At 42.3% G+C, this 22280-nt stretch overlaps 1 protein-coding gene across 2 annotated transcripts in view; it reads left to right on the forward strand.

The window, feature by feature from the left end:
- The first annotated feature begins 11549 nt into the window (after positions 1-11549).
- KLHL13 (kelch like family member 13) overlaps positions 11550-22280 on the forward strand; it is a 183894-nt gene continuing 173163 nt past the window's right edge. For both annotated transcript variants that reach the window (XM_046672638.1, XM_046672640.1), the window contains exon 1: positions 11550-11811. The gene's annotated coding sequence lies outside the window, so the exon portion shown is untranslated. The remainder of the gene's footprint in view (positions 11812-22280) is intronic.

Below are 22280 nucleotides of genomic sequence, written 5' to 3' on the forward strand. Positions count from 1 at the left end.
CCACAATAGTTATTTGTGCAATCCCAATGCCCCAGGCTTTATTCGATACAGTGGGATTCAGCAACAAACAAGACAGACCTAGTCTATCCCTTCATGGGTCTTACTTTCTAGCAAGAAGGCAAATAATGGTTTACATTAATGGGATCATATGATTTGACGAATACAGGGTACTTTGGTAGTATTACAGGAATACTCATTCTAGTCTGAGGAGAGGAAAGTTCTTCTGGAGAAAAACATTAAGCTGAGACCTGAAGGGTAGTAGAAGTGGTCTAGGAGATAAGACTGGGGAATGGTGTGCTTAGACAGAGGAAAACAGTGTGTGGGAAAACTTGATTGCCTTACCTGGCTGATTATCCTTCTGATTATTTTAATATTTCTTTTTTCTTTGGTGAGGAAGATTGGCCCTGAGCTAACATCTGTTCCCAATCTTCCTATTTTTGCTTGAGGAAGATTGTTGCTGAGCTAACATCAGTGCTAATCTTCCTTCCTCCACTTGTATGTGGGATGCCACCACACCATGGCTTGACGAGTGATGCATGGGTCGGCACCCAAGATCCGAACCTGCAAACCCCAGGCTGCTGAATGGCCACTGAAGCAGAGTGTGTGAACTTAACCTCTATGTCACCCGGCCAGCCCTGTCTTGCTGATTAATAGAGCAGGTCTATCAGGGGTTTCTACTAACTCTTTGCTAATCTAATTTGCACTTCCCTATATACTTGAAAGTAATACAGTTGTTTTTCTTAAAAATGTTCTGTGATTCCAAATCTTCACAGATTCAGACACAGCATTGCTGTTATTGTAAAACTGTCTTCTGTTGCAAACTTGATACACTCGTAGGCAATTCTTGTTGCTTACTTCTCTTCTGATTGGTCAGCAACATAACAGCTGATCTTTCATGTACAATCCAAATCCTTTACAATTTTCACAGTTTTTGATATAACATTTGATATTGTATCATATTACTACATGATGCCATTCTAATTTATTATTGCTACTTAGCAAAACCCCCTACGTGTACACAATGAAAAATTACCACATGTTCCATGTCATTTCCTGCACTCACAGGGCATTGTATGAGGGAAGTAGTGCCAGAGACCATTCTCTGGTATATTTTATATATATACATGTATATATAATTTCAGCTTATTTCAGTTCAATAAACCAGATCTCTAGACCTGCACTGTCCAATAATCCAGTAGCCACTAGCTACATATGGTTATCGAGCAGTTGGAATGTGGCTAGGCTGAAGTGAGATTTTGTGTGTGTGTGTGTGTGAGGAAGATTGGCCCTGAGCTAAAATCTGTTGCCAAACTTCCTCCTTTTGCTTGAGGAAGATTGTCGCTGAGCTAACATCTGTGCCCATCATCCTCTATTTCATGTGGGATGCTGCCACAGCATGACTTGATGATTCACGCTAGGTCCACGCCTGGGATCCGAACCTGTGAACCCCTGGTCCACTGAAGTGGAGTTCACAAACTTCACCACCACACCTCAAGGCTGGCCCCTGAATTGAGATGTATTTTAAGTGTAAAATACATACTGAATTTCAAAGACTTAGTACAAAAAAAGTCATGCAAAATATCTCATTAATTACTTTTTGTAATGATTGCATGTTAAAATATTTTGGTTTTATTGGATTAGATAAAATACATTATTAAATTAATTTCACCTGTTTTTTCTTTCAGTTTTTAAAATAGATCTAATCAAAAATTTCAGGTTGTATATTTGACTGCCATTCGTGGCTCACATTATATTTCTACTGGTGGCGCTGCTCTAGACTTCTTTATTTTGTATATGTTAGTGAAGGCTGAGGATAGTCAGAAGACACGGTGACATGTGCTATGGCTGTTATTGAGCATGGACAGTCATCAGTGCTGGTTAGGGGATGTTTGGCTTTTGAATAGAATCAGTTACTGAAACAGGTCAACATCTGCAGTGGAGACTTTGTTGAGGATGAGGGATTGGAGAAAGAAACTTGATCAGATGCTGTTCAGGTCCCACCTGATGATAAGAGGCAGGTCCCTAACAATGTCATGCTTATGAAACTGGGCCATTTTTCCCAAGGGAAGATCTCTAGGGAAGCCCACAAGAAGGAAATGGAATGTTACATCAGAAGAAACTTAACCTGAAGAAATAGAAGCTGTGCCTCCTTACAAAGTTCCTGTATTCACATTTACTATCACCAAGAATAAAAAAGGCAAACGTTGTCAAAAATACTTTGCAATTCTGTAGCACAATTCATCTTGAAGTACCTTAGTAACACTAATTCATTAATCATCGCAATTTGTGAAATGTTGAATAGTGAGTATTATGATCCCATTTATAGATGAGGGAAGAGTCAGTGAAGGAAAAAGACTTGTCCAAGTTATATAGTGTTTAGGAGAGCTCGCCTCCCAGCACGGAAGACGGAAAACGGAAGGCCTTTCAAAGGTAGTTTGGAGATGGTATTGGAAAGGATGCGGTAGAAGAGCAGATTCCCACTTTCTACATTTCCTCGACTAACAGAATTGAACAATTATATGAGAGTTTTGTAAATTGACATAGATTTCAATGTACCTGGAAGGCTTAATATGTAAAGCAAGGATTTACAGACATTAATTTATTTGACATATTTGTTTTTGTAACAGTCTTTTTATGGATCAAGTTTGTTTATAGTAGGGATTATTTCTTTGTTAGACACAGTTATTTGTTTATCCCACAAGCATTTATTGAGCACTCATTATTGCCAGACAGTGAATCAGACATCATTCCTGACCTCAGGAAACTGATAGTTTAGTAGGGAGAAGCAGACATGTAAAAAATGCCTGAAAGTGTTTCAGGTGATCTGATAAGACAACTTGTTCCAAGATAATGATAGTGTCTAAGACTTATATAGCACTCCCTAGGTACTAGGCACTGTTTTAGGTGCTTTTATGTACAATGACTTATTTAACCTTTAGGAGAATCCTATACATAAGGAGTTATTAGTATTCCCATTTTATAAAATCATACAAATTGGCCAAAAGAGATTCAATAACTTACCCAAGGTCACAGTGAGTGGCAGAGCTCAGATTGAAACCCAGGCAAACGTTGCTCTTCACCACTGCTCAAGGTATGGGCATTGCCACCTAGGGGGACAGATGCTTCTTAGGGAAAGTGACACTAGAGCTGAGCCTGGTACAAAGGAGAAGCTGTTTGCTAGAATGGCAAGAACCGGGGATTCCTATTGCGATGATCCTGTGATCAAAGACCTGGCAAAATGAAGCAGTTACCTCAAAACAAACAGGTCCAGGAGAAAGGAGAGAGGAAGGTAGAAAGACAGGGACTAGAGCAGGCCAGCCAGAGCTACAGGGAAGGAAAAGGTTGGAAAAGGAAGAAAGTTGAAACTGTTGACAAAGTGGGTTCAGCAGAATATATAAGGATTCATTTGCCAAAGCTCCTGCGTTCCCCTTTAGCACAGACAACTGAAAAATTTTAACTGTACTTAAGTCACTGGTTTGTCATCCTGGGCACATCAATTTAATTCTCGAGGCCTCAGTTTTCTTATCAGTGAAATCAAGGGCCAAGACAAAATGGTCTCCGTGGTCCCTTCTAGCACTAGTCTCATGATTTCTCTGAGTTCTAATGTGCAAAGAAGCCAATTTTAAACTGATGAGTGACATATTTAGATTTGCATGTCAGAAGGATGACGCTAGTTTATATGATAATATCACGGTAAGTTAAAAAAAAAATCTTTCGTTTTCAAGTCCAGCACTTGCTCTGGACACTTCCACTTGGAGAATGTTACCACATTCCCTGTGGGAGTAAGTGTCCCTCATTCTTTCATGTTTAACACAATTGCCTCTCCCTTGGTTCTGATGTTTTCTTGTTTCTCATTTGGAGATGACCTCTTTTCTTTCCCATTGTAATTTTGGAATCTCTTCTGGCAACTAAGTCTTCTATGAGTGTAAGTTCCACTGAGTTTTCTTAATTGTTTCCATTGTTTTAACTACCATCTCTATATAAATATCTTCCAATTAACTGCTCTAGTTCTGTATATTTAGTGGATATAGTCCCATCTAGAAGTGACATGGCTGGGGGAGTAGAGGGTGGGCAAAATGGATGAAGGGGCTCAAAAGGTACAAACCTCCAGTTATAAAGTAAGTCAGTCATGGGGATGGAATGAACAGCATGGGGACTATAATTAATAATGCTGTATTGCATATTTGAAAGTTGCTAAGAGAGGAGATCTTAAAAGTCCTACTCACAAGAAAAAAAGAAAAAAAATTGCAACTGTGTATGGTGACGGCTGTTAACTAGACTTATTGTAGTGATCATTTCACATTGCATACAAATATTGAATCATTATGTTGTACACCTGAAACTAATAGAATTGTTATGTCAAATATACCTCAATAAAAAATAACAAAATAAAAATGACTTGGCTAAAACATAACTGTGCATCAAAATTTCTCTAAAGCGTTTCTTCTTTATTAGAAAAAAAATCACACTATTTTTTTCTTCTGTTCTCAATACAGCAAAATCTGAAAGAGCAGACAAGCAAAAGAACATAATCCCGCCCTTAAACCTACACACCAAGGGATAGTGACTGTTATTATTTTATTGCATAGTTTTCTAAATTATTATCTCTGTATTCATATATGTGTGTGTGTGTATTGTGGGGGTATCATAATACTGTTTTGTAAGCTATCATGAACATTTTTCCTTTTCAATACATAAAATCATGTATTATTTTGAAAGACTGTGGAGTATTCAATTATATACTCATACAATATATTTAACTAAATTCCTGATGCTGGGACTTTGCTTCCAATTTATTGATATGATAAAGAGTGCTCATGGATTCCCATTGCTTGCATCACACATGGCTGATATAGTGATTACTTGAGCTTTGACATAGCTCCTCAAAGTGATTTTATAAATTTTTACATCAGATCTTGTATTTCTTTGTGTCTCTCATAGAGCCTAACATTGGCCTTGCATATAGGAAACATGCAATAAATATTTGTTGAAAGAATGGAGAGATGGAGTTCCAAACTTGGACGACAGGGAGAATGATGGTACATTTATTGACGGAAAGAGGGGCACTTGGTTTGGGGAAAAGAGAAGATGAATCTGGCTTTAAACATGTTAATCTGAGATGATGGCTGTTAGGAGTTTTTTTGGAAGTATTTTTTAAGAACTTCTGGAAAACCTTAATCAGTTGCCCGTCAGTTTTACTTCAGTGGACTCGGGCTAAGACACAACTCCACAGACCTTTGTGTTAGGGAGCATCCCAGATTCCTTACTGCAATAGCTTGGTTACTTACTGTGAGAACGATACTCTCTTTGCTCAGTTTGATTAAAAGCTGGCATTTGGGGCTCTGTCCTTTCCCATTGTTCTCTATTTAATGGTCTTCACTTCAGAGCACGGTGGAAAACTGTGTGGTAGGGTGAAGGTATGGGATAGGGGCTTCCCTTGTCTAATTTTTGGATGCCCCTATTATATATTCTACCAATCATGGTGGAATTGGCTTTACAATGAGAACCATGAATACATTTGTGTGGCTGAAGTGTGCATCAGGAAGTCCTTGGTGGGAACTTAGACACTGGGATTCATTACCTAATATCTCTGCCTTTCCTCTGATATCCTCCATTATAAATGTCAGATGATTTAGTTAGAACTCTTGGTTGCAAGTAACAAAACCTTGGAGCTAACTGAAGCTCCAGTAGTGACCTAAAGTCATGACCACGATTTTCCCAAATGCCTAGTGGCTTGGCTAAGACTTTCCCCATCCGGTTTAGATAACATCCATGCCAGATATCAGTTAATTGATCCAGAAGTGGATACGTGATACAGAAAGGGCCAAACAGAGACCCTCCAATGGACTATGAAATTGAGTTTTAGAGATCCCAGCTTCAGTCTGTTTGGTCTCTTGAATAAAGGAGATATAACCTAAGGACTTGTGGACAACGAAGTTCTGTCATGCAGCCAGGAAAGCATAACATGCCAGTAAGAGAGAATAATGAAGTAGATTCTCTGATAATGTACAGAAACAAGAAAGAGAGAGAGTTCTGCCAGCATTGTAGTCTCTGATTCCAACCCATTCCTGAGCCTTGACTGTATCCCTGTTTTTGAATTCTTATCTACAGAAAGGGAATAAAATAGAGATACTGCAGTTTGTCAAGGCACACAACTGATTTTTTAATAGCTTTACTGTGGTATAACTGACAAACAATGGACTGCACATATTTAAAGCATACAGTTTGAGAAACATTGACATCCACAGACACTTGTGAAACCATTACAGCAAGAGTGCTAATGAACAACCATCGCCCCTAAAAGTTTCCTTGGACCCCTTTGTCATTTCTACGTCTTCTCACTCCCTATTCTTATTCCCAGGCAATTACTGATCTGCTTTGTATCACTATAGGTTCATTTTCACTTTCTAGAATTTTATATAAATGAAATCATACAGTGTGTACTCCTCTTTGTGTGGCAAATTTCACTTTGAATAATTGTTTTGAGATTCATCCAGGTTGTTGTGTATATCATGTAGTAGCATGCTGGTGGAAAGACAGACAACAATTATGCACCATTTCTTGTAGAAGCCTGCTAATGAAGACTCTCCATTGCAGAGAATCTATTCTGAGCCTTTGATGCATCCATCCCTGCTTGCTTGATCTCTCCCCTTGAATATCTTACAGACAAATGTAACATGTCTAAAATCGAACTCTTTATGCACTGTCCCCCCACCCCCAAAAACTCCTCCAAAACCTGGTTGCTCCAGTTTTTCCCAACTTAGTAAATGACATCATCTTTCCTCTAGTTGAATGGGTCTTCCCAGTTGCTGGATGACCCTCCTCGATATATCTCTAATCCATCCATCTGCCTTTTTTTCTATCTCTACTGCCACCACCCTATTCTAAGCTGCATCATCATTTGTCTGCCTACTTCAGCCTTCTACCGGTCTCCCTGCTTTTGCCTATGTCCAACTCAGAGAAGCCATGGTAATTCTAAAACATATATTGCCTCTTATCACTCTCATGCTTAAAACTCTTCAATGGTATCCTTTGTACTTAAGTAAATTCCAAACACTTTACCATGGCCTGCAAGGCCCTGCAGGATCTAGCCTTTGCCAGCATCTCCAACTTTGTCGCATTCTCCTTTTCTCCCTTTGCCCATGACGATCTTTTTGTCTGAGTGAAAAGATGAAGGAGAGAGGCTTGCACCTAGAGGGCTAAGAAGGGGCAAGTTAAACGGGAGACTTGTGTGTTGTTGAAGACACACAGAAAGAAGTCAGTTGAGACAGAGACTGTGACCACTTGGGTAGTGGGGGTTTCTGTAGCTGCATAGTTCTCTGTGGAGTCAGGATACAGGCTGGAGCATCTACGTAGAGAGGGGAGCTCATCCTATAGATTTATTGTTAGAACCCTGTGTTTTGAGAGTGCCCAGGAAATTTTTGTTGTCTAACCCTCCAAATTCAAGCTTCCTGTAAGTATTAAGTGCTTAGGAGCTGTGTTGAGAAGTCACCTCTGAAAAGTTTTGACAGAAGAGGGAAGGGTTAGAATCTTCTCCAAGTCCCCCCTACAAAATAGAGTTAGTGTAGTTTATTGGCAGGCTCATGCTTGATGTTAGAAAATCTGTACAGATCCTGTAGATCCTTTCCTCCCTCTGACTCTTCCAGCTCAATCTTGACCTCTCCTTGAAGCCCGCCCGCACCCCATCCCATCATATATATAAATATATTCTGACTACTTGCCTTGTTTAGACCAGCTTGTGAGCCCCAAGAGAACAGAAGCCTTTCGCCTTATTCTGTTCCTTATTCCACTCTGTGGAGTGAGTAAAGGGCTAAGCAGACACCCTGTGAGCTCTCCAGAAATACTGGTTCCATTCAATAATGTACCAGATGAGTGTTTCCAAGAAACGTAAATTGAGCAGAGGCAAAAAGGTTGTCTTAATACTTTTCAATTTGTTCTTTAATCAGAGTTAATGCAATCGAAATCCTTTGATTTCACATCTGTTAGGCACACAGCAGGCTTGCAAATGCTTCTTGATAGACTAGGCATCAGCTACTGCTTGGTGCTGTTTGGAGTGTGTGTGTGTGCCTGTGTGCGCATGGACATGTGTGTCCACATCTGCCTGTATGGTCTCTGTCATGGTGAATTTTCTTTTTTCCTGAGGAAGATTTCCCCCAGAGCTGACATCTGTGTCAGTCTGCCTCTATTTTGTATGTGGGTCACCACTACAGCATGGCCACTGACGAGTGGTGTAGGTGTGTGCCCGTGAACCTAACTGGGTTGCTGAAGCAGGGTGCACTGAACTTAACACTAGACCACGGGGCTGGCTCCCCTGGTGAAGTTTTGTAAATATATAATTAAATGGGTGCTGTCAAACCTTTGGGGGGCATGGTAGGCAGAATTCTGAGATGACCTTCAAGATTCCTGGCCTCTGGTGTACATTTCCCTCTTAAGTCTAGTTGAGACCTGTCAATATGCTGGGAGATCAGTCTGATGAGTAGGTTACATTATACGACAAAGGTGAAGAGATTTTGAAGATGTAATTAACGTCCTTTCCCGAGGAGGGAGAGGTTCTCCTGCTGATCTTGATGAAGCAAAAGCAAACAGCCATACTGTAAACTGCCTATGGAGAGGGGCAGTCTCTAGAGCCTGTCGCTGCTGAGTGTCTCAGTCCTCCAGTTGTGAGGAATGGAATTCAGACAACCACCTGAATGAGCCTGGAAGAGAACTCTGAGCTCCACATGTGAACCCAGCCCAGCTGACACCTTGACTGTAGCCTTGTGAGACCCTAAGCAATGCACCCAGCTCAGCCTTGCCTGGACCCCTCACCCACTGAAACTGACATAATAAGCGTGTGTGGTTTTAGGCCAGCCGCCAGGTTTGTGGCAATTTGTTAACAGCAGTTCACAATAACTAATGCAGAAGGTCCTCTAGCTGGCATTTAAAATGTTTGCCATTATACTGTATTAGTTTGTTAGAACTGCCATAACAAAGTACCACAGACTGGATGGCTTAAAGAAAAATAAACAATAAACAGAAATTTATTTTCTTGTAGTTCTCATGAAGCTGTGTGTCCAAGGTGTCGGCAGGTTTGGTTTCTCCTGAGGGCCGTCTCTCTTGCTTGCAGATGGCCACCTTCTCTCTGTGTCTTTCCTCTGTGTGCCTGCATGTCTGTGTGCTAATCTCCTCTTCTTATAAGGACAACAGTCATGCTGGATTAGGTCCCACCTTAGAGACCTCATCTTAATTTAATTATCTTTTCAAAGAATTTATCTCCAAATAAGATTACATTCTGAGGGACTAGGGGTTGAGACTTCAACATATGAATTTTCAGGCAGGGACACAATTCAGCCCATTATAGCCCTCCTCTTTTTCTGTGTTTTTTTCACCGCTAATATATTATTTTCGCTTGTTTTCTTATTCCCTGAACCTCTGTTACATCTCCCCATTCTTCAGATTTTTAGTGTACTACTGTATTCCACATGCACAGAATCCTGCTGTGAGGCAGATCAGGTCAATATCATTATTATCCCTACTGTAAGTTCAGGAAAACATACTCAGGTGATGGGGCCGACTTAATATCATACAGCACATACATAATGTCTTCTGACTCCAGTCCGAGTGCTCCGTCCATTAGAGCAACTATTCAAAGCATCCTAACCCCCAAAGTACCTAGTTTCTACTGAATAAGTGTATTTACAGTATCTTATTCCTATCTCGTTGTTCAAATGCAGATTCTGTAATTGCCCCCATCCTTGCTATGTATGCTGAAGGATTTTCTCATTGTTGGAATTCAGCTGCTGAGGCCACACCTGAGTATCCCATTTGCTGTCATTTCTGTTTGAGTACTTATGCTAAAACAACCCCTCTTGAACCTTTTCACGGCAGGGATGAAGCAATGACTTGGCTGTCTGTCAACCCAGTTTGTTTTTACTTATTTATTTTTAACCTGCGTGCCAGATTTTTCATACGTGCTGAAATCAATTGCTTTAAACTATCTAGTTGCTTTAAACTATCTCCTCAGTGAGACTGTAAACTTCTGTAACAGGTGCTTTCCACCCAATAGGCATTTTGTGTGTAACGTAGGTAATACAATAGTTATGGCATAAGCACGGTGGGGAAGCCAACGAATGCATTCCTGCTAACAAAGATGAATTGTGTGGAATACACTGACAGGTAAAAGATAATAATGCAAATTCCATGTGCATTTGGAGTGTTTCTTGTCTTTTCACCAGTTTGATAGAGCCTAACAACGTGGTCCTGTCTTTAGTTCTAGCAAGTTTTTGAGAAGCTGCTTATTTTCAAAGTCACCTAAACCCTACTACTGGAATTTCAGTGTATGGAATTTGAAATACCAAGTCTGCAATGTTGAGATCTCAGATCCTTGATCGCTTTACTGGTAGGCAAAGGGAGAAATATTAGTCCCCATACTCACGCCATCACTTCCTTAAAAAGAAAAAAAAAGAAAAGAAAAACAGTGAGTAAACTGGTTGCTGACAGCATGCTCCCATTACTTTTCCAAGGAGGAATCTGGAATTCTAAGTAGAAAAGGCAAAAGAGAGGTGTAAGAAGGTGGCCCCAGGCTGTAACCGTCAAGAAGGTAAAGAATGAATAGAAGACCCGAAGGGGAAGAACAGGCTTGACTGGGGTTTTTGGTTGGGGGCTAGGCTGCCAGAACTGGGAGCAGAGTCAAGATTCTGACTCAGAATGGCAGTTCCACCGAGTTGGGAAGCAGTATCGCCCAGTGGTTAAGAGCTGGGGCGCTGCAATCACACTGCTTGCGATCCTGGGTTCTGCTCTGCCCCTTACTTCTTGGGGAACCTTGGGCAACTTGTTTGACCTTTCCGCCTCAGTTTTGTCACTTGTGAAATGGAGATAATAATAATGTGGTGGACCTTGTGGAGTAGCAGTGGGAGTTCAGCGCTTGGTTCATAGCAAACGCTCAGGAAAAGGTTAAACTGCCGCATTTGTTGTTATTCTTCCTCTTTCTTAATCCTCTGTACTCCGGAGGGACGGGGAGAGATGCGGCGCTCATCGCGCTCGCAGTGCTGAACAGTCGTGTGAGAGCCCGGGTCAGGCTTCTGTTGAGCTGCGCGCCTCGCGGGGGGAAGCGGCAGGGGGTCCTCGGTGCCCAGGAGGGCCGGGACCCCGGCTGGCCGCAGGCACGCGCGGCCTCCTCCCGGAGCGGCTCCCCGGGGCGGGCGCGCTGCTGCCGCTGGATACTTGACAGTTTTCACCTCTTCTGCCCTGGGCGCTCGAGGCCATGTGTGCTCAAACCCGGGCGTCCCGGTCGCGGAAGCGTGAGGGCCACTCGGCGATCCCCGCCTCCGAACTCGCCCTCGCCACGCACAAGCTCGGCGGCGGACTTCTGCTCGGACCCTCCGCACCGTCCTAGCCCCAGCTCCCCGCGCCTCCCGCGCAGGCGCCGCCGCGGCCGCCCCCGCCGCCATGTTTCCCCCGCCCGCGCGCTCCCTCCCCCCACCCCCCTCTCCCCTCCCCAACTGGGCTCCCGCCCCCTCCCTCTCCCCCCACCCCCTCGTGAGGTCAGGCGGAGGCGCTGCCGCTGCGGCCCCAGCAGCTCGGCTCCCATTCCGGGGAAGCCTGGATCGGGCACTTTTGAAAATCAGTGGGGCGGCGTTCGGGTTGGGGTCCGTGCTCCCCGCCTGCGCCAGGACAGGGCGAGGTGACCAGGGCGCGCAGGGGGTGCGGCGGTGCGGGGGCTGGTGCCTCGCGGCAGGAGGGACCCCGGCTGCGGCGCGCCGCTCGCTCTTTGGCCCTCGGAGTGCAGCAGCGGGCTGCCGGGAGGCGGGACGCCCGGACGCTGCAGACAAGGTGAGGCAGGGTCTTGAAGTCGCAGGGGCTCCATGAGCCGCCCCCCGCCTCCCGAGACCCGCGCGGCAGGGCGGTGCGCGGTAAGGAGTTGCCATCTGCACCCGGGGCAGAGGGACAGGGAAGCAGCTTCGCTCTTTGCACGCCCCCCCTTTCCTCTCGCGTGCGGGTGTGCGCCCTCATCCCTGCACCTTCTCATCCCTGCCTCCCGGACTCGCTGGCTCCGCCAGACGCCTGGGTTCTCTTAGGACCCCAGAACCCAGTTTTCCTTCGCTTCTTTGTTATCCCTCTAAGATCTTCTCGTCCGGGCTTCGCTGTCGCTGCCCTGATGGTCTGGGGTCCCTCTGCCCGCCTCGGCCCCAGTGTCTCTTGCCCTCCGTCACTTTCTGCCTTGTGCCTCCAAACCCATCCCTCCCTCGGAATCTTGTAACTTGGGAGTCTTCGCTGCTGGCTCCCGAGTCAGGAGCACACCCTTCTTCCTCGACGCTTTTAACTCTGCTCTGAGCCTCTTCATCTGAATGTCTCGCTGCTTTGGTTTAATCACAATTGAATAATGATTTTCGTGGAAGCTTACAGTCTAGCCTACGGCTTACTGAAAGTGATGGTCATGATCGTCCAGCTAAGGAACTTAAAAGTTTCTTTCTAGGTTTCAATAACTTAGTCCGAGAAGCACAGCCACTTAAAATGTATGTATGTATGTTTGTATGTACTCCTAGCACACGGTCCCTAAATCTGATTCTTGCCCTGCTGCTGAGCAGGCCTGAGAGAGTAGGGGGGACTTTCGATGCCAGGTTCTATTTCTCCATCTGCAAACTGGGATGTTCATCGTTTTAATGCAGTCAGAGGACTAATGGTTTGGGATAAAGTCACTCAAGTTAGCATGGGCTGGTTACTAAGCACATTGAACGGGAACTGAGAGACACTGGGGTTTAAAACTGTCTCCGCTCGGAGGGCATCTGCCTTTTTTTTTTTTAAGTAGCCGCAGTTTCTTACTGTAGACCTCATATTTGTATAAACCCTCAAGAAGCAGCAGTTAAAAACCATGTATTTAAAAAAGAGACTACTTTTCTGTGGATTGGAGGTTAGTTTGCTTAAGTTGATTTCACACCGCACCGGTTATTCCCTCAGCCATATCCTTCTCCCCGTGCAGTTGCCCTGTTAGCTCCCATCCGGAGGTGCATTTACTCACTTCCACGTTGGAATTAGTGTGTGAAGACAATTGAACAGAGAAGCTGAAATTGGAGGCAGACACAGTGACCTAGCACCTGCTGATGTTTGCGACTGAGGTTTTGGAAATGCACTATATCTTGTGCTCAGATTTGAACACTGAGAAAAATAAAATAATTAAGCAGTTTGACATAATTTCACATTTAAAAATGCTAGCTCCCTTAACTGTGAGTTCTGCTTAATATCCTTATACTGACAGTGATAGAATTGTTCGCTTGATGTGTGCCCAGGTGTCGCCATTGATAGAGTGTGCACTAATTGGCAGCAGTCTCAGAGGAAGCCAAGTTGTGAGTGAAGATAAGGGCTGAATTTCACTGTCCCGGTAGCCCTTCTTTTGGCAGTGAGACAAAAAGAATGTAGTTTCTGCTGTGACATCAAATGATGTATTTTGAAAATAGATAAATAAGAGCCTCAGTTTCCCACGGTTTTTAATCTGCCTTTTTAGGAGCACACTTTGAAAAGCGTGGTGTGACTAGGTAGAGATTTAAGCTGATGTTCTGAAGACGGTGGTTTCACAAGGACGGTGACGACTGCTGGTTATCAGCTTAGTTAGACGGCGTGTAGATAGTGCGTAGCCTCCCTCATTCATTGGGTGAATTCCCCACTCCACTTTAGTTCTTGTGAAAAATGGAAGATAGTAGAGAAATGGGATTTATGCTATTAGGTCCACCCTTCTAAGTCTGTAATTTTCTTGGCAGCCCGTTCTGGACAGACATGCAAACCTACAGACTCTTTCAAGGAAGAGTTTAGATCATTATGTTATCTTTTCCTCTTGTGATTATAGTTGATACCAAGTCTAAGCTAAGATTGCCGCTAATGTGAACCATTTATGTTTGCCAAAGAAAAAATAAAGATGGATGTGAGTTTGTCAGAAGCGTTTTGTTCTGAATCTTTTCAATATGTCTCAATATGTATTGATAACCCACCTGGTACACCTAGAGGTTATCAGACCGGATATTTCTGGTGTTACTAAACATCACTGCAGTTTGCTATTGAATTCTCCCCTTTTTCATTTTCCTTATATTTAAAATTACCATTCATGTAATTTGATTTACAGTAGTGAAATGATCCTGATTTTCAAGTTGTTTGATTTTATTGATGTTTAATAAACTACTACAACCTCTTCAAAGTATTTTTTGTTAAATGCATTGGTTGAAACCAATCTATTTTTATTGCTGTGAAATAACACAACCCTTTGTGAGGCAGCATCGGATTTCAGGAAATGTAGAAAGAGTATGGAAAAAGGAATAGTCCTACAGAAAACATCAAAATTAGAAAAAAAATGGCTTTCTCATGTTACTGATATTCCTAGCAATCAGCCTTTAAATATATTGTTCATTCGTTTAGTCATTTATTTTACAAAATCTGTTGAGCGCCTTCTATTTGCCAAGGCTCTGTATTAGGCAGAGTGATAAACCTCACAAGACATGAGTCTTGGTCTTATGGCATCTCTCAGAGGCTGTATTCCACCAAAGGATAAAGACAATAAACTAGAAAGCAAATGAAGAAGATCCTTATAGATTGCAGAAAGAACAGTGGAGGCAATAAGTAGTGAATGTGATATAGAGAATTAGGAAGGCCCTATGTAGCAAGGGTGCTCAGGAAAGGCCTCTAAGCAAAGGTGACCTTTGAACAGAGACCTGAAAGAAAAGAGAGAATGAGCCTACCTTGTGAAGAACAGAGAGAAGAGTAAGAACCAAGGCCGTGAGGCAGAAAAACAGACTTGGGGCCTTTGAGGAACAGAAAGCAAGCCAGTCTGGCTGGAGGTTAGGGAGCTGGGTGGGGGGAGTGGTTAAAGGTGTTAGAGAGCCTAGAGGAGGCAGATAGATAATGCGGGGCCTGGAGATTCTGAGAAAGAATTTGAGTTTGATTCTCAAGCAATGGGAAGCCATTGAAGAGTCTAACTGCTTTTCTGTGGAAGGTCAGTGGCAGAAAATAAAATTAATGGGAATAAATAAAAATTTATATTGGGGGCTGGCCCATGGCTGAGTAGTTAAGTTCTGGTGCACCGCTTCGGTGGCCCAGGGTTTCGCTGGTTCGGATCCTTGGCACAGACATGGCACCGCTCATCAAGCCATGCTGAGGCGGCGTACCACATAGCACAACCAGAAGGACCCACAACTAGAATATACAACTATGTACTGGGGGGCTTGGGGAGGAGAAGAAAGAAAAAAAAAGAAGATTGGCAACAGATGTTAGCTCAGGTGCCAATCTTAAAAAAAAAATTATTTTGCAGAGGATAAATAGAATATCTAGCCACTCAGTTGTTTACATTAAGACCTGAGAATGAACAATTTGAGATATATGCTAAATAAATATGTAGTTTAGTTCCTCCACTCTGTTTAGTTTAGGGGAAAGGGTAATGGGAACTCTGAAGTGAGTATCTTAAAAAACGGTTTACTTTCTATCCTGGCACTTTCACCTGTGCCCTGAGGTAGGTTGTCACTAACTTCTTTAAAACTCAAATCATTGTTCAATTTAGGAATTTTCTTTTCAAAGAATGACGTTTTGTTTTCTCATAGAAATGTTTTTCCTTTGGAAAGTTGGAAGTTTCATTTGTATACAAAGGAATAATTTAGGTTTTAGAAATGGCCTTTGGGATTTTAAGAGAGATTTGCCATTTTCCTTTAGCTGTTGCCTTCTCCAACATTTTCAAACTGCCATACCTTTATTCTTTGAGAGATTAGAGTTACTCTATTTTTTGAGGCTCAAATGAATTTAGACTTGGCATTTATTTTGTTGCCCTGAGCCCTTGCTTGAAAGCACTCCAGCTTTGAGGTCTAGTTGGCTCCAAATAGGAATTCAGATGGTCATTGACATTCCATAGGGGTAAATCCTAATGTTGTGGGGCAGTAACCTGCAAAATAACCTTCAGCGACTCCTGCAGGGCCTAGGTCCAACTCCTTAGCATCCAGAGGTTCTCCAAGATTTGACCCAGGCCTACTGTCCCTCATGTCCTTATTATTCTCTGATACCAATCCTCTGTTGGTTTACAGTGATTTTCCCCAGTTTGGAACTTTTATGCTTAGCACTGTTCTTGGCATAGAGTAGGTGCACAATAATTGCTTATTGAATAGATGCCATGCCATCATCTATTTGAAAAGCCATCCCCTTTCCTTTTGTCATTGCACATCCCTACACTAGTCAAGGAACACTTCAAATCCAAAGTCCTGTTTTACACCATACACCACTGACCTGATCTTTGAACATGAACAGCAATTATACACTTGCCATGTGTATCATAATTATGTTTATTTGACACCTGGCCATCTCCCCCCTGGTCTTGGGCTCCATGAAGGCAACGTGGACCTTGTCTGGTTTGCTCATCGTTGTATCCCAAGCACTTGGCACATGGTGTGCCCTCTATGAATGATTGTGAATAATGAATAAGTGCTGCCTTGTGATGTTTCTCCTATTATTGTTTGGGATACTTAAACTGTTTAATACTGTTTTCCTTTGCACATATTTGTCTGTGTTCTCAAGCGGTTTCTCATTGGTCATAGAACATACTTGTTAAGAGCACAAGCTTTGGGCTCGGCTGCCTGGGTTCAAGTCTTTCTAGGACACTCATGAGCTTTGGGACACTGGGCAAGTTAACCTCTCAGTTCCTCATATTTTTAATCTGTCAAACAGGAATCATAGAATTTACCTCTGAGGGTACTTACAAGGATTAAATGAGTTAGTTAGGGCCTATAATATGTTGTTTGCAATTTTTAAATTTCAAAAGCTCTCAAAACCCATAAAAAGTTTATTTGTTAAGTTAGGTGCCAAAACTTAGGTGGTGACAAAATCTGACTTGAACTGATGTGAGGGTCTTTATAGTCTTTCCTCTACTTAATGTTAGTCTTTACAGGCATACGTCCTTTTACTGTGCTTCCCTTTATTGCACTTCACAGATACTGCGTTTTTTACAAATTGTAACATGCAGGTTTGTGGAAACCTGCGTTGAGCAAGTCTATTGGTTGCCATTTTTCCAACAGCATTTGCTCACTTCAAGTCTCTGTGTCACATTTTAGCAATTCTCGCTGTGTTTCAAACTGTTTCATGATTATTTTATTTATTATGGTGATCTGTGATCAGTGGTCTTTGATGCTACTCTTGTAATTGTTTTGGGGTGCCATGAACTGTGCCCAGACAGACAGGGAGCTTAATCGATAAACTTTGTGTGTATTCTGATTTCTCCACCTACCGGCCGTTCCCCATCTCTCTCCTTCTCCTCCTGCCTCCCTATTCCCTGAGACACAATAATATTGAAATCAGGCCAGTTAATAACCCTACAATGGCCTCTACACGTTCAAGTGAAAGGACGAGTCACACGTCTCTCCAAATCAAAAGCCAGAAATGATTAAGCTTGGTGGGAAAGTCATGTTGCAAGCGAGATAGGCTGGAAGCTAGGCCAGTTAGTCGGGTTGTGAACGCAAAGGAAAAATTCTTGACGGAAATCAAAAGTGCCACTCCAGTGAACGCAGGAATGATAAGAAAACGGAACAGCCTTATTTTCATATGGAGAAAGTTTTCGTGGTCTGGACAGAAGATCAAACCAGCCACAACACTCCCTTAAGCCAAAGCCTGATCCAGAGCAAGGCCCTAACTCTCTTCAATTCTTTGAAGGCTGAGAGAGGTGAGGAAGCTGCAGAAGAAAAGTTTGAAGCTAGTAGAGGTTAGTTCATGAGGTTTAAAGAAAGAAGCCGCCTCCACAACATAAAAGTGCAAGGGGAAGCAGCAGGTGCTGATGTAGAAGCTGCAGCAAGTTATTCAGAAGATTTAGCTAAGATAATTAATGAAGGTGGCTTCACTAAACGAGATTTTCAAGGTAGATGAAACAGCCTTGTATTGGAAGAAGATGCCATTTAGGCCTTTCATAGCTAGAGAGGAGAGGTCAATATCTGGCCTCAAAGCTTCAGAGGACAGGCTGACTGTCTTGTGAGGGGCTAATGCAGCTGATGACTTTAGGTTGGAGTCAGTGCCATTTACCATTCTCATAATTCTAGGGCCCTTAAGAGTTATGCTAAAGCTACTCTGCCTGTGCTGTATAAATGGAACAACAATGGCTGGATGACAACACGTCTGTTGACAACATGGTTTACTGAATATTTTCAGCTCACTGTTGAGACCTACTGCTTAGAAAAAAAGATTTTTTCCAAATATTACTGCTCATCAACAATGTATGTGGTCACCCAGGAGCTCTCATGGAGATGGACAGAGAGATTTTTGTTGTTTTCATGACCGCTAACGCAGCATCCATTCTGCACCCCATGGGTCAAGGAGTTGTTTCAACTTTCAAGTGTTATTATTTAAGAAATACTTTTTGTAGGGCCGTATGTAACTGCCATAGATAGTGATTCCTCTGATGGATCTGGGCAAAATAAAGTGAAAACCTCCTGGAAAGGATTCACCGTTCTAGATGCCGTTAAGAACATTCATAATTCATGGGAAGAGGTAAAAAATATCAGCGTTAACAAGAGTTTGGAAGAAGTTGCTTCCAGTTCTCATGGATGACTTTGAGGCACTCTAGACCCCAGTGGAGGAAGTAACTGCACATGTGGTGGAAACAGCAAGAGAACTAGAATTAGAAGTGGGGCCTGAAGATGTGACCGAATTGCTGCAATCTCATGATCAAACCTGAACGAATGAGGAGTTACTTCTTACAGATGAGCAGAGAAAGTGGTTTCTTGAGATGGAATCTACTCCTGGTGAAGAAGCTGTGAGGATTGTTGGAATGACGACAAAGGGTTTAGAGTATTACGTAAACTTAGTTGATAAAGCAGTGGCGGAGTTTGAGAGAATTGACTAGTTTTGAAAGAAGTTTCACTGTGGGTAAAATGCTATCAAACAGCTAGCATGCGACAGAGAAATCATTAGTGAAAGGAAGAGTCAATGGATGCGGCAAACTTCATTGTTGTCTCATTTTAAGAAATTGCTACAGGGACCAGCCCGGTGGTGCAGCGGTTAAGTGCGCACGTTCTGCTTCGGCCGCCCGGGGTTTGCCGGTTCAGATCCCGGGTGTGGACATGGCACTGCTTGGCGAGCCATGCTGTGGTAGGTGGCCCACATATGAAGTGGAGGAAGATGGGCGTGGATGTTAGCTCAGGGCCAGTCTTCCTCAGCAAAAAGAGGAGGATTGGCAGCAGATGTTAGCTCAGGGTTAATCTTCCTCAAAAAAAGTTATTTATTTTTCTTTTTTCTGTTCTATAAACAAAGGCATACTTATTTTGGATGAGTCTCTTTGGGGGAGGGGTGTGGAGGATTCAGTTAAGCGTTTACTTAATATGATTAGACACTTATCCTTTGCAGTTGCTAAACATTTCTTGAACGCATCATGTGTATAGAAATCTGTATGAAAAGCAGGAGAAAGGTTAAAACTAATGAGGCATGGTTCCTGGTCTCCAGTAGTTCCAGCACCATGCATGGTTACTTGGGGACATGGGTGTCCATTACAATTCTTTATTTTCCTTTGTAAGCTTGAAATCATGAACATTTCAAAACATATAAAGGAAAACACACGAGACAATTGGAAGCTCATCTTAGTGTCCACTATATGGAATTGATTTTTAATCACCCTTACAACCCCCCCACCTCCTGCAATGTTATCCCTCTATGACCTCCTGGCAGCCTTTCCTTTCCAACTAAACTAAGCAAAATATGGTTTTTATTCTGCCTTATCAATATTTGTAAATCATGACTGGTATATTTTGTTTGTCCTTTTGTGGGTTTGGGAGTAATTATATGTCTCAAAAGATTTTTCTAGAATGTTTTTGCAGTTGAAAACTAGGTCTTGAAACCATTCTGCAAATCATTCAACAAATATTTTTAAGGTACCTCTTTTATTCCAGGCATTGCATTAGTTTAAACAAACAGAATCTCTGTACGTTGCTCTGTCCCTCAACCTGAAGCACGCTGGGTCTACTGGGGGAGCAGGGCGCTGACATGCAGCGTGCCCCAGGAGCTCCAAAATCAAGCAGGTTGTGTTTTCTTGAAGCGTTTATTGTACACAAAGGTTTAGAACATTCACTGGTAGCTAATTTAAAATATTTAATAATATTTAAACAAATTCCATACATTGTGCTTTAGAATGCAGTATTCATATGAAAAACTGAGGTCAACCCAATACTTCAGAGAAGGTCTGCTTGCAAGGGCAGCTGTGGTAATCCTGGGGCGACCTTTTGGAAAGCACTGAGGCAACACTGTACTGTCTGTGTCTGTTCCTTTAGTCAAATACCCATGCATTTTCATAGACTTAAATTCCCATGAAGACCTACCGAGAAGGTAGTAGACATTAATTTTTTCCCCCATGTTGCCTAATTTTTTTAGTTCAAGGGAACACTGATAGTGGTCTAAATCTTAAAATGCATTGAATTCTAACAGAGTTCCTAATGTTGGTGGGTCATCGGTAAGATTGATAGTGAAGGGCCTGCCAAGGGACTGATAGCGTTAGAAGAGAGGTTGTTCGAACACAATGCCTGTGAACTCAAAGCAGCGCAATTGCTGGGGTCGAAGCTTTGCCCTGGTCTTTGCACATTGCCTTTGTCACTGATTGAAGTTAACTTTTGCTAACTTTCAAGTTGCTTTTGTTTATAACACATTCAGTACACAAATTGCTTTGTTAATTGCTGGCCACTAAAACATTTAATAGTGGAAGAAAGTTTTCAAGGTTCCTGTGCTTCGAGGCTGATAAAAGGTCTCTAGAGGTTGAGATTGTTTTGAAAAGGGGCAAGCAGCTGCCTGGAAGAATGCCCGTTACAAAGCAATGGTTTAATTTGCTCCAAATGAGAAAGGGGAAGAAGAGAAAGGCAAGTGAAGAAAGGAGGTGAAAGTAAATGGAGTAAGTCAAACACTAAATCTTTCAACTGATTTTTATATTGCTGTCCCACTTTCACTGTTGCTGTGCCACTCCAGACACAGTTCACAGAGCCTGACACAGTTGTATTATTCTGTTACTGCCCCAAGCTCATAAGGACCTGGGCACAGGGGGATTAAGGAACGGTCTTTATATTCTATGTGTGAAGTGCTTTTACAGTCTATTTAGTAAAAGGTATGAGAATTGCAGAGTTTCGCTTTTTGGTCCCACTTTATAAAAATGACCGTACATTTCTAAAGAACATTTCATTTCAACAAAGTTTTCTACACCATTCTTGGGTATTTCTCAGCAAGAAAGCGCCGGAATTCAATGTTTAGGATCTTGGGTTCTGGAATCACAGGCTTGGGTTCACATCCCAACTCTGCCTCTTGTTGGCAGTGTGATTTTGGGCAACTTCCTTTCATCTCCCTGAGCCTTGCTTGGCTCCTCTGTAAACAATCTCATCTTATGGTTTTAAGGTTTAAGTGAAATAATGCATGTAAAGTGCTAAGCACAGTTCCAACCACATAGTGGATACAGCTATTCTTAACTCTTTTAGTAGATTTATGGCTTAACTAGTTAAAACTTGGGGCATACTATAGGAGCTTTGCTACTTATGTATGAAGCAGAAATGGGAGGGAAAATTGTGTCTTTCCTTTATTTATATTGCCTTAATCCCAGCTGTAAGGCTAGTTTTTGAACATGTATCTCTTAAATGGTGAATAGACTGTTTAGAAGAAACACTAGTTTCCTGGCAGACAAGAAAGTTTATGGTAAATCCTTTGCTTATTACTTATTCAAAGATAACATCACATTGAATGCAAGGAAAATGTTGGTTTTCAAATATGGTTTACCAAGTATATGTTAAAATACGATACGGTTTATCTTAATAGGATTTAAAATTTTAGTCTCCATTTTGAAAGGAAAGGGAGTTGGAAGAAAATGTACACAACAATGTTGTTTTTTAAACATGACAACTTTTGGTCTTCTGATATGCAAGGAGGTCGTACTTTTTCCTGATTTATCTCTATTCCAGATTTCAAGTCCGCAAAGAACAAAATATTGAAACATTTGTAATAGTTCATCCGCTGGGAAGAGGGATAATTCTGTTTGAATAATGTCTTCTATAGATTTCAGTTGTTATGGTTATCTTAAGTTTTTATAATTGTTACTCTAGCAGCCAACTGGATGGTACCTTAGCGATGATAAAAGTTCAGTAGCAGTTTTGATGAATGAGTGATGAAGTCTGAATAGGTTATTGAGAGCAGTTTCACATGCTGGAGGGCTCGTCCCACCTTTTGAGTTGGAGGTACATGGAAGTAGTTATAGAATGCCACAGGTGCACAGAAGGGAAAAGACTGGAAACACATCGCCCAGATGCTGTATATTCCCAGGGTTGTAGGATGAT

The sequence above is a fragment of the Equus quagga genome, chromosome 10 (assembly GCF_021613505.1).
Source record: "Equus quagga isolate Etosha38 chromosome 10, UCLA_HA_Equagga_1.0, whole genome shotgun sequence".
NCBI classification, from domain to species: Eukaryota; Metazoa; Chordata; class Mammalia; order Perissodactyla; family Equidae; genus Equus; species Equus quagga.